This window comes from Numenius arquata, chromosome 6, assembly GCF_964106895.1.
Source record: "Numenius arquata chromosome 6, bNumArq3.hap1.1, whole genome shotgun sequence".
In the NCBI taxonomy this organism is placed as follows: Eukaryota; Metazoa; Chordata; class Aves; order Charadriiformes; family Scolopacidae; genus Numenius; species Numenius arquata.
The window spans coordinates 14225735-14238647 of record NC_133581.1 but is presented as its reverse complement, the minus strand read 5'-3'; the positions used below and the strand labels follow the sequence as shown (position 1 = coordinate 14238647).

General features: G+C 47.7%; 1 protein-coding gene across 1 annotated transcript in view; it reads right to left on the bottom strand.

Moving 5' to 3' along the window:
* The window catches only part of CD151 (CD151 molecule (Raph blood group)), a 36589-nt gene that overhangs the window by 23309 nt on the left and 367 nt on the right, over positions 1 to 12913 (bottom strand). The gene's annotated exons all lie outside the window — the stretch shown is intronic.

The window sequence follows — 12913 nt, the reverse complement described above, 5'->3', positions numbered from 1 at the left end:
CTAACTTACTTCACAGCCTAAGGCTTAAACTCTTATCTATTGCCTGTACCAGGATATGGAAGAAGTAATACTTCCTGACTTGCCCGGGTGGCATAATGGAGTGTTTGCAAACCACCTGAGAAGAGAAAAATGTTCGTTCTTACTAGCGGATCAAATTTAACACAGTTCAAAACCATTTTAATTTCCTATTATCTTCAAGGGGAGGTTCCTGCAGCCCTTTACCTAGCATAGTATGGGTGACACACCTTAATTTATAATCTGCTTGGATTACCCCTGCTTCCATTCCCTGTGAAAAGGAATGCTCTGGTAAGAGCTAGAAACTAATCAGTTCACATTGCTGTGTTGCCTCTAGACCACAAAAACATCTCTTGAGAGAAAGAGTGGAAATCCCAGCGCTTGAACCATTGAGAAACAAGCCAAACCAAGTCCTGGAATCATGAATTAAAGATTAGATAAGGGAGTTTTCGGAGGAAATAGGGAGAGGAGGGAAGGTACAGATAGTGTGGTCACCTGCAAATCAAGGAATAGCTCTGAAGCACCCTCAGTCCCAAGGCTGGGCCCAAACTCTCCTCAAGCAGCCCTTGTGCCCTACCATTTATCCATCTGCTTCATGCTGCTCCCACACTCCTGCCCTTTCAGAAGAGAAAGCCGACCCAGGATGCAAAGCTGAATGCTTTGTTTTCCATCTCAGCGTGTTGGAACATGCTGGAAAGTCAAAGTACCTGTGCCTCTAAGGCTGGAGAGAAGGCAAAACACAAGCCAGACAATTAGTGAGGCAAAGAAACTCCTTCTCAAGATCTGTCATTTATATTTGGGGGGGAAGGAAGGACGGCAGGAACATGGAACAGATTTTAGTGCAAAACCCTCCTCCCTGACCTTTCACATGGAAGCTGAACTCATTTGGCACTGCTGAATGAGATTCCCCAGACCACAGCTTGGAAACTGTCTTTACTTCTGCCTGTTGTCTAAACTGATTACGTGGTCCTGAGTCATCTTGCTTGACTGTACAGTACCTGGTACAAAAGCATCTCCTCCACCCTTCCTCCCCAAGCCTTTTAGGGGCTGCTGAGCAGTGAGGAATACAAAGCAGTGTTTTCCAGCCACACCACCTGCTCCTACCAGAAACGTGCACAGTCGTTCTGAGAGAGGTGGAGACAACTTAGAAAGCTACCTACATTCAACAAGAAGTAAGATCTCCAGGCCATCTTTGGCAGACCCTGCTTGGCCCTACCTCTTGACTCCGAGAGCACCTTTCTGAAGAACTTGAGAGGATAAGCAGATTTCGTCTGGGAGTTTGGGAGGATCTCACCTCAACACCTCTGGGTCTAGGCATCACCTTCACAGGCACGTAAGATTCCTGCTGCCACCCCTTGGGACGTTTGCCAAATCACTCCTAACTTCTACTCTGGCTCTAGTTGCTGCATTTTGAATAGACCCCTCCAGAGAGATGTAAACCCTTAACTCCTGCTGATTTTGATGAGTCAGGTATCCAGCAAGGAACTGTGTGCCTAGTACACCTGAGAAGATGCCTGCTCTTCAAGGCAGGAGCTGTTTCTCAGGGGAGGTGCACTTAGCCGTTCTGCTCATTTTTTCAAGACTTTACTTCCAGGGGAGGGACTTACTGAAGCATATATAACAATGAGCATAAATCTGAAACTCAGCAAGGATTTACATGTTCATCACCACACACATACCTGCAAATTAAATGTTTTATGAGTGAGTTAGTCAAACCTGGGCAAGGTAATGGCTGGCTTCGGGGTCCTTGAGGATAAAAGGGACCTTAGTGTAAAACCAATTTCACAACCATTAAGAAAAAGAAAGTGTGACAGAGAGTGATCGAGCGTGCCAAGGACTGCATGTGTCTGTGCTCTAGCACTGTTCCACTACAAAGCAAACAAAAAACCCTTCATAGGGCTTTCTGGTCGTAACAAAACCACACACAGCCAGCTACATCCTGAGAGCAGAAAGCCCCCATCCGAGAGCAGAAAGCCCCTGTCCGCTGCTCCCAGAAGGAGAAACAGGGAAGCAAACGGCCCCTCCAAGCACCCAGTCCCCATCGGGAGCTGGAAGGCAGGCCAAAGACCAGCACACACTGCACCACCAACGGGAACTCCTTCTGCGTCAAACAACATCCTCTTGTATCTCATAAGGCCTCCTTTATCCTGAAGGATCCCGAAGCACTTAACGCTATTTATACACAGGAACCACTTCACTAGTCATCGAACTGAGGAGAGGAACAATAACCGTCTCTTTTCTCTGACTTAAAGTGCCAGAAGTCAGTGTCTGGTGTGTGTTTGCAGAGAGCTCGCAGCAATGAGGGTTTGCCACGACAAAGGAACAATAGTTCAGATAGGTCAGGGTTAGCCAATAGACAACACAAACTCTTCACTGCAGCCTGCTATTGGTATTTGAAATTCTGTTTTCCCCAATTCTGTTCACGGGCATTGTGGGGTTTGTGGGGGTTTTTGCTTTGTGTGTTTGTTTTTGAAAGCAGGGCTTTGCCTGCACTGAAGAACTTACCAGAAGCATTAAACCACATTTCTAAACAAAACAGTTTGTGCAGAATCAGCTTTCTGGCTGATCCTGTCCTATTCATTACATTTATTTTCAGCTCAGCTTTCAGAAGCAAAGCCACTGGGTCCTCACTGTTTTCAGGGAGCACTTGCAAAACCTCCCTGCCCTGTAGCCATGCCAGTACTAGGACCAAGTCAACAAGCACTAAAAATCCTACAAAGCCTATTCAGGCAATTCTGTATGTGCATTCAAAGTGGCTGCCAAATAATGCAGTGATGACAATCATTTGTTCGCTCTCTACAAATAGCTGGGTTTTTACACTGTGGTTTGGATTCATGGCAAAGACTAACCTAAGAACATGTGCTGTGCTGTGCTGTAGCTACCGCACAGACACTCAAGATTTGGCTGCAGTCTCATTGCGGAGGTACTTTCAATTTCATTCCCTACAAATCTCTGCAGTGAAAAAGGGACTAGCTAAAAGCTGAGAGATTTTCTATCTCCCCACATTCTCAGGTGCACATCCCATGGCAGGAGATCATCTTCACCTCACCGCGCTCAGAAACGAATTGTGTGACTTTAAATCCCACTGTCAAAAATATGTGCAGCAGTTTTTAGGACAGTGTCACCACCGGGTGCATTTCTAGTCTCTCAATGACACAATGTTCTATAATTTCACTGCCTGAAAGACCCTTTGCCTCCTTCAAAGCAACCCAACAAAATAAAAAAAGGTAGCATGATATAATAGAAGCACAGAGAGATCAAGTAACTATCCCGGCAGAAAGAAGGGGTGGATTCGCTTTCTTCTCAACATCCATCCTTCATTTGCCAAGCTGTTCTGCCCTCTGGAAGACCATTGCAGAACACAAAGCTGTGAACTGCAAAGTCTTCAAGCTACTTGTTAGCACTGCCCTGCCTGCACCTGAGACACCTGACTGCAGACAGCACACAGCAAGAAGTCCACAAAAAGCTGGCACCAGCTTTAGCTTTTGTACAAGACTTGTTTTGGTTTGAGTAGGCTGTTCCTATTCACACTTTCTGCGGTGTAAACAAGTAAAACAGAAGTCTCCAGAGTCAGTCCCCAGGTTTCTCCCAGGCAGCCTGCCTCAGTTTCAACCCCACAAAGACAGTATTTTAAAAGCAGCTGAGAAGGGATTTGACAGTGGAAACTAAGGTTAACAGTCTTACGCTTCAGCCATGTTGCTGATTAGTTCAGGACTGATGCCAGCCATGCCAGAGAGAACCTCTCAGCAACAGAGCTGGTACCTGCGGTCCTAGGAACGGGGCAACGCACCCTGCAGCACCCCAGCACGACGACAGAGAAGAGACCATCATGCAGCCACGGAATGGGGCAACAGCAGCTCTCACCTCAACATGGCAGCTAGAGAGATACTGGTGACATCTTCAGGAGCTTCCCTTCCTACCCAGGACAGCCAACCCATGCGGGAACACTCCTGCATCTGGAATTAGCCACTTCACTAACAGCAGCACCAGGAATAGCCAAGAAGTCTCTTCTGACCATCAGTCCTTATATATCCCCGATGTCCGTGTCTCCGGGGGTGTTTTGGAGTGATCATTAAAACGCTTTGAGGAGTTATGTTCCTCTCCAGAGCTAAAAACACTTTTACTAGAGTCAGATCAAATATCAAGCACAGTCAAGGGCAAATTAAATGTCATTTCATTTCCCGAAGCTCTAAGTTCAGTCCATAGGAGCTGTCTCTCTCCTGTTGCTATAGGAGCAGTGCTGGAAACAATGCTCAATCCACGCTGCTTGAGCCTGCCTTGAAAAGGACCATTCTTCCAGTAGAAATTAAACAACCCCCAGCCAAAAATAAAACATTCCTCCCCCTTCCGCCTCCCTCTTGTGTAGCAGGTTTTAATGACTCCACCAAAACCATTTACGCAGCTGTTTTTAGACCAGCCTGCAAACTTGACAGGCACCCGCATGTGAATAAATAACTGGGAGGCAAGGGCTGTCCTCAAGGCAATAATTACTTGCTGGCCCTTCGCCAAGGCTGGGGGCAGAGGAAAAGAAAAAGAAAGATGTCCCTGACCCTAGAGCACACGCCAACAAGCTTGAAAGAAATCCCCCAGCATGGAAGCCATCAACCACGTCCCTGAAGAGCCTCACTCCACCAGCCCGCATACAGACCTGCCTGCAGAGGCACCAGAGCTGGGCTTCCTCGGGTCCTCTCCGCTGCCTTGAATAAACACACGGGCAAAGGGCAGCTCTCCATGAAGGGTACAGAGCTATAATCAGCACAGAAACTTTGGCAAGTCTGTCTCAGTGTATCATCCACTCCATTTAGAGCCGGCAGGAATAAGTAACTGGAAAAGGGTTCCTTGAACAGATGCCAGCACAAACCAGCTGGACTTCAAACGAAGCCAAGAAATCCTGCAGATTTCTCCACCAACCCACCCTCAGGTTACCCTAGCACTATATGAACAAGCTTCATTAAAGGAAAGCCTAAAAAGAGTTTGGAACTTAATCCTTCCCCTCCAGCCCCCCAACCCTCCCAACCTTGGAGGTTGATTTTCAAGTCAAGAGGGACCGCATCATCTCATCTATCTCCTGCTATTTCAAAGGTTAACATTTTAAAGGCTAGAAGTAGTCCGTTCTACAACTCTAGAACGTTGGGAGCCTCTCCAAACACTACTAGCACATACTCGCCGTTCAGGCTACTTCTTTGAGCTCAGCGGAAAGCAGCAGAGCACTTTCCACTGCGTGTAAGAGACAGGAATATGGCAAACACCCGGCATTAGACAAACTCATTATCTGTCTCTCAATGCATCCCACACCATTAGTGAGCAGGAGGGGCAATGCAGCCCTCAGCATAGGTCACTTGTAGGTTAAGATGCTCAGTAAAGTCCTTAACCATTAAAAGCAAAAAATACCCAGAGAAAAATGGGGAACAACACAGGCAAAAGTTTCTGAAGAAAAAGAGTAACTAGTTTCACTGTGATCCGAGTTTTGGTCAGTATTAAATGCCCACTGTGAAAACGAGGTCCCTCTAGGATATCAAGGGATAGAGGAACCCAGAAAACAAATGTCACTTCTTGCTTTTGAAGAATTTAGATAGAACTCTAAAATTCATGCTGGAAGTAACCAGGGCAATTCTGGCACAGAAAATAATCCTCCTATGACTGACCGCAGATGAAGGGGTGTTTCAGCACTGACCACTCTGGTGTCAAGGCCACCTTCCTGCCACTCAGAAAACCCTCACTGCAGTGGTACATGCCCATACAGCAGCGGCTCTGACTTGATAACTATTACTGTATGCACAGACACAGGAAAACAAAAAAGACTATCTGGTGAGGGTGATGCAGAAAGAGGGGACCTGGGCTGTCCAGACATGGTTATCTATGTCAAAAATTGGGAGGATATTGCTGATCTGCAACAGTTATGCCCTTTGCACACAGGGAAAACAGCTTCCCACTCAGACACCTGTAAATATACTGCTGATGAGAATTACACTGATATAACTACAATAATTTAATTTGGATACTCTCACTGCTCTCATCTAAGTCGGCTTCACCCTCTCTTCTTTTTTTTCATAAAAACTTGTTAAAAATCCTGATGAAGTAGCAAACAATAAAACTCCGTTTTTCTAAAAGGGTGTTTTCTTCCACATGGAGATGCATGCAGACAAAGTAAAGCTCATGACATCAGTGAAAGCAGTTTTTCCTCTGCAACTGTGTCTCCTTTTCCCTCCCTCCAGGCTCCTTACAGCACAGCTGTGGGTCAGGATCCGTGCTCCCCCAGTGCCTGACCAACTCCGAGGGAAAATGGCTCAGGGAATTCAGCAACCAGGATTTTTTCCTGGTGTAAACACAATGGTTTAAAATCCCTTTTTTCCTGACTCAGGACACATTGCACACACCAGAGGTAAGCCCTGGGGAGCACACAATGGACAGACCAGGCTTTTGTAACGGTCTCCAGAGCCCATCTCGGAGGCTGAGAGCAGCCTCATTCCCCACACACAGCACAGGAGCACAGCAGGACACTTGTACTCTTTCCCCGCTCAGGAGGAGCTAAAGCCAGCAAACTGGGAGTCAAAGGCACAGAAACCAGCCTGACAGCTCCTCCTCCCCATATACAGAAAGGGGTCCTCCCAATAACAGGAAAATTGTCCCACCAAAACCCCTCCAAGCAGACAAGGTAAATTGGAGACCGCATCAAATCTCTCACCTCACCTCTGGCAGACCTCGCACCTAAGCCGAGTCTCCCACAAGGACGGAAGAGGGATACTCCACATAGCAAGGGGGGAACCCCAGCTTCCAGCTTGCTGGCAGCCCAACTCCTCAGAGCAAGCTGTAGTTCCACAAAGGACTGGACTCATCCCTTCTATGCTACAACAGCTGAGCCCACAAGCATGAACCCCAACATTTTCCCATGCACACATTCCTTACACAGAGCATCCACACACACACCCGAGACCCCGTCTTGCTCCAGAGCTGGCTGCCCCGAGGCAGTGCCTGCCACGCACGTGTCCGTGTGCCCGGCTTCTCCACTCACCGTACCCCACTGTGAGACTCACAGCAGCTCCCTACCACTCCCTGGGAGCTCTGTGTGCAGCTTACAGCAACCACCAAGAGAAACAGCAAATCACATCTCTTTCCAGGGCAATGTGGGGGCATGATACGGGACATGAATTCCTCCCTTCTGGATTCCACCAAAAGTAGGAAGAAATACTGATATTGGCAAGTCATGACTCACGCCCACCTCGTCAGGCACTCCAGAAGTCCCACTCACCGGCTGGGATGCCAGAAATGCCAGCACAGCTGGCATCTGCCAGCTGGCTCTATTAGCGTATCGATTTGATCAACATTCCCTCTTACTTTATTGTTGCGGCACAGTGGTCACTGAGGATCAGAGCACTCCCTGAAAACACAACCCATGCAGGCATCGTGGCTGTTGCTCTGGCAGGTAACAGGTCAGTGAGGCTCAAAACATGATCCGCTTTACACAAAACAAACACTTCTCCCCCAGAAATTCCTACCTCAAACCACTCTTGGTCCCAGTTTTATCTGGATCGCATCAGTGAAGGAGCCAAAGAATCTGTTGTCTGTACTCCAGCTATGTTGGTAAGTCATGCACTTGTATTGAAAGAGCTGCCAAGGACCCTCCATTAACCTCTACAAAACGTAATTCCTGACTGCCCCTCCTTCTCCCACTGGACCAGTATCCTGCCCCCACTAGCAGCTACTCATTCTTATATCATAGAATGGTTTGGGTTGGAAGGGACCTTTAAAGGTCATCTACTCCAGCTCTCTGCAATGAGCAGGGACATCTTCAACTACAGCAGGCTGCTCAAAGCCTCGTCCAACCTGACCTTCAATGTTTCCAGGGATGGAGCATCTCCATCCTTCTACAGGAGCTGGCTACGCTTTCAGTCCCATATCATTCTTATTTCACTACTGCCTGAAATGCACCTACCAAGCTGTACAGCACTTTTCCAGCTCAGGCTGGAGAACCATAAGCACCCAGCCAGCAAGAAGAACTATGGTTAGAAACATGGACTGAGACAGCCATACCAGAATGTGGCCCAGACCCCAAAACACACCTCTTATTCTGCCATGCCATATCAGGAGTGCAAAATAGTCATTATCCACTTGGTCTTTCTCCCGTCTCCTTCTCCCCCGTAGGGGCAGAAGTGTTCCAGGGTGAGGTATCAGACATACATTCACCTTACCCATTTGTACAGCACAGCCAGTTCTTTCTCCCATGGCATCTCCAGGTGGTGTTTGTTCCTCTCAACCTGTCCCTCTCCTACGGTGGCAAAGACACATGGGGAAACATGCTGCAGATTTCAGCCAAACTCCACAGCTTCTCCTGAGTGTGCACCTTCCACTTTGCAGCTACTGGAACAAATGCCACTGAAGCACAGGCCCTGAGATAGAGCCTCACAACTCTTTCCCACTGCCCCAGATCCCCACTTCTCTGTTTAAAACCAGCTCCCCACTGCTTTGTTTTCTTTTCTGTAAAAGGAAAGAGCACATCGGTTGGAAAAGTGAACTTTGCTCCTTTTGCATTCAGATCTGGTACCAGCAGTAGATAAGAAACAATGGTCAATGCCAAACGTTTTATGTCACCTACTTCTGGCTCGTTTTTTTCTTAGGATGCCTCATTACCGCTGCCAGGAACAACCTGTGGGTCTGAGCAACATGCCCTCTCGCACCTCCCACATGTCTCATTTCCACCTCTCTTCAGAGACCGTGCTGCATTCCACATCCTCCACGCTCCCTCACTCGGATGCTCTCACCTCTCACACACAAGCTCAGCAAGTAGAAAAAGTGACTTGGCGGCAGCCTACATGGATGCGGGCAATCTACACTGTGCAACTCACTGCACAATGAAAACTGCATTTGGTTGGCTGTACCCTGCCGACAGCAGCTGTGAGTCAACACTCAAATGAATTTAAATAGTCGTCAAGGGCCCCTCTGTTAACCTCACAGAACATAATTCCTGATGTCCTTTCTTACCCCACTAAACCAGTATCCTGCCTCCACTAGTGTCTAGCACTGCTGGCATCAGAACTATGCATGGAATACACACAAATGTATTTCATAAACAAATATCAATATAAATTACTTTCTGAAGACCCCAGCTGGGGTCATGGCAGCTACTTATACTTACACCCTTCTAAGGAGACAGCTACACCTTCAGTCCCATATCATTCTTATTTCACTACTGCCTGAAGTGCACCTACCGAGCTGTACAGCACTTTTCCAGCTCAGACTGGAGAACCATAAGCACCCAGCCAGCAAGAAGAACTATGGTTAGAAACATGGACTGAGACAGCCATACCAGAATGTGACCCAGACCCCAAAACACACCTCTTATTCCGCCATGCAATACCAGGAGTGCAAAATAGCAATTATCCTCCTGCACACACTGCCAAGAGTTTTATTACTGTGCAGCATCCAGGATGCAGGACTAATAGGACTGATTGAATTCATTCCCTGGGATGCCAGGCTGTTGAGATCACAAGCAGAGGAGCCTGGCAGGCAGGACAGAGCAAAGCACTGGCAAGAGAGATGCCCATCAGCAGTGCTGCTATTACAGTACTGATCCTTGCCTGGAGGGCCTGACAGCAAATGGGTTTTGTGCCGTGGGGAGGGATGGCATGAGGAGCTCTCTGCAGAACTGACAGAACACCTCATCTCCACCCTGCAGCCCTGCCGTTCCTCATTTCTCCCTACACACCCTGGCTTCAGGCACGGGGCGGCAGGGAAAAGCACATTTCTCAGAGATTGAGAAGATGGTCACCAACCTGGGAGAAAGCTCTGCCAAAGTGCATATGCAGAAGCGAATGGGAAAAGGGGGGCGTTTTACAAATAGTGACACTGTTCATTTCATTTTCGGTTTGCTGTGGCAAAAGGAAAATCATGTTCAGGGTCTGAAAGGAAGGATAAGCGAGATGGAAGGAGACCTGGTCTTCACCTTCAGGATCTTGAAGGTTTTTAAACAACCAGAGAGACTAAGGATTCTGTTCCTCACAGCCAGAAACGCTGAGATGAGCTGTCATTTCCAGAAGTCACCCTCCCTCAGGCTTTCCATGACCTCAGCTGTCGGTGCACACGCTCAGGGAGAGCTGGAGATAACCCAGTGTCAAGCCCAGGAGCAGAGAGCAGAAGTAGGAGAGTAGGAGAGCATCTTCTCAGGAGGCTTCAAGAGCAAGACTGATGAGGCCACTGGGGACAGTAGTGGTAGACTGGGACATGAAAAAGCAAAGCTCCCCATTTGTTTTTCAGAGTTAGCCCATCCACCTTTTATCTTTCTAAGCTTCTGTCTTAAACAGAAGGCACAAAAAAACACAGGGACAGCATAACGGCTTTATAAGAGACTGAATCACCTGGAAGCGTCAGACAGGATAGTTTGTCACATATCGGTGTAGTATGTATCTCTGTCATACAGGTGACAGAGACATTATGCGTAGGAGGAATACGTTTTTACATGTATTTGTACTATAACAAGTAGCCCAACACACTCCTTAGAGCAGAAACCAAACTTTGTAGAAGCAATGAGTGAATTTACCTGACAGCTCACCAGTCTACCCCTTCAACATTGTCTCAAGAGCAAGAGAGTTGTTGCATGGTCTGTGTATGTGCAATGGGAACAGCTAGAGCTCTGCTACAACTTTTATTAGCTGGGAATAATACAATAGGTCTGCTGGAAACTTCCTATAGGGAATAGAGAGCACTCCATCAGCCACTCCCACCTAGCATTTTTGCTTGACAAGGCAATACAAGCAGCTTTATTCCACCCCCTTGCTGAAGAATCTCTCACAGCCATCAACAAAAACTTTTGGAGCCTACACTGAAAATACCCTTCACAGAGTCAAGATTTCAGCTGTGTGTGCCTTACTATACTTGAAGAGAACCCTCAGAATCCTGCCCACTTCCAAACTGGTATAAGACTTCCCTTCTGCGCAAGGGGGCTGGGGAACTAAAGCATCAGGGAAAAATCTTCTTGGGTTGGTATTCCCTGCTAACTCAGAAGATGACTTCTGTATTAGATCCAAAAGAGGGAGAGCCACCGCCCCAACCGGGCTGTCAAAGTTCCTCTTACTCAGTGTTCTGCTTTCTGCACTAAGAACAAACCCTCCTTTAACACACCTGCCTTGAGACAGGAGAAAGAAAACTTGACTGTTAAGGTCCCACAAAACGTACCACAGGACGGACTAACCACCTCAGACTCCAGAGTAAAATGAGATGTCACATGTGGGACATTATCTCAAGCACAGCAAACAGGCATATCCTTATTGTTTACTGGAGTCAACATACAGCAAGGACTGCCAGGATTTTTACCAGGCAACTGGGGGAGTCATTCTCCTCCATTGTAGAAGGGCTCCACCAAGAAGGTAAGCCACTATTTAAAAAAACAGCCACAGGCCAACAATACACGCAACAGTTTGGAATAAAACATGCCTTTTGCAGAAATACAGCATATGGACAGAAAGATGTCCAAGTCAGGAACTCAGACACCATCAGGAAACTACAGAGCAAGGATATGATCTCAGGATAGTTACATGGAGGAGCTCAAAAGCTGCCAGCTCCTCCGACTCACAACCCAAGCTTTCGGCAAGGACACCTGACTCGAAGTGCTGGCAGCTGTAGCAAACCTGAGCCAAGACCCACATATGCAAGCCAGTGTTATGCCTTTGACAGGGACCTGTCATCAGATGCCTCTGGTAAAGCATAAGTGATTTTGACCCAAACATTGCCCAGCTTCCGACAATTTGCAGATCAGAGACTGCCTGTCCTAGACACACAAACTCCTTTAGAGAATCTAAATATGCTGAAACTTTTGCATCAGCTTTTCCAGTTTCCGTTGAGCTCAGCAGCAGCCCAGAAGAGACAGACGCTCTACTCTCTCCATCACAAGCAATCATCTTTGGTAGCAGTGAGAGTCCTGCAGGAGGACTGCGATGGATCTTTGTCAGACTGATGACACGCTAAAAGACTCTTCAGCCTCAACAATACCAGGCGGTAGATATCCTGTCACACCGAAAGCTTCCCTAAGAACCCAGGCAGTGGCCTCACAGGTGGCAAAGGGAATGCATTTTGGCAAAAGGGACTTGTTTCAACAAAACGGCCACCACTGGGCATCACCTCTGATGGGTGATGCCGTTTTAATAAACCCTTGTTCTAGCAGACACCACGTAACTCTCAGAGCAAATGCCAGGAAGTGCTGTGCGGGGACAAAGGAAATGAAGCAGCATAATTTAAGGGATGCTACAGAGTAGCCTGAAATGAAGATACGTCTTTGCTAAAATTCAACAGGATACTGCAACAGGTTGATTAGAAAAGCCCTCAGGAAGTCAAGATTTTTTACATTTTACAGCAGTTTACGTTCTTCAGGAGATGACACGGAGCAAAGACTACTGGGAAAGATTCCTCATGGCAAGGAACACCGTGGTGCAACAATAACCCATTGCCGTCAGCTTCCCATCTGATTCAGCTTCCAAAAAACTGAAGAAACGGAGCATAGCCAGGAGTTTGTGGCAAACAAGGGCTCGCTCTCCCCCTCCTCCAAGGGTCCTACAAGCCCAACACAGAGGCCAAGGTTTATTTTTTGTACAACAGGGAGACCTCACTGAACAAAAGGCAGAGGGAGACATGTATCATTTCACAAGATTACGGCAACGTTCTGAACATCTCTCCTGATGTGCAAAGCCGTGCAAAGCTTCAGAACGCACCCCCACACCACCCTGCAACAGGTTAAAACGCTTTTTAAAAAAATAACAATGCAAAAGCCAAGCCCCCGTGAAGTTGCACGGTGCCAGTGGCCGCTGATGGGGAAGCGAGGCGGTGCTGCAACAGAGCTGGCCGCCGGTGACCACGGCCAGGTACGGACGGGCCACCCCAGGGCCCGGCTCGGGAGGGAGCGCCACACAGG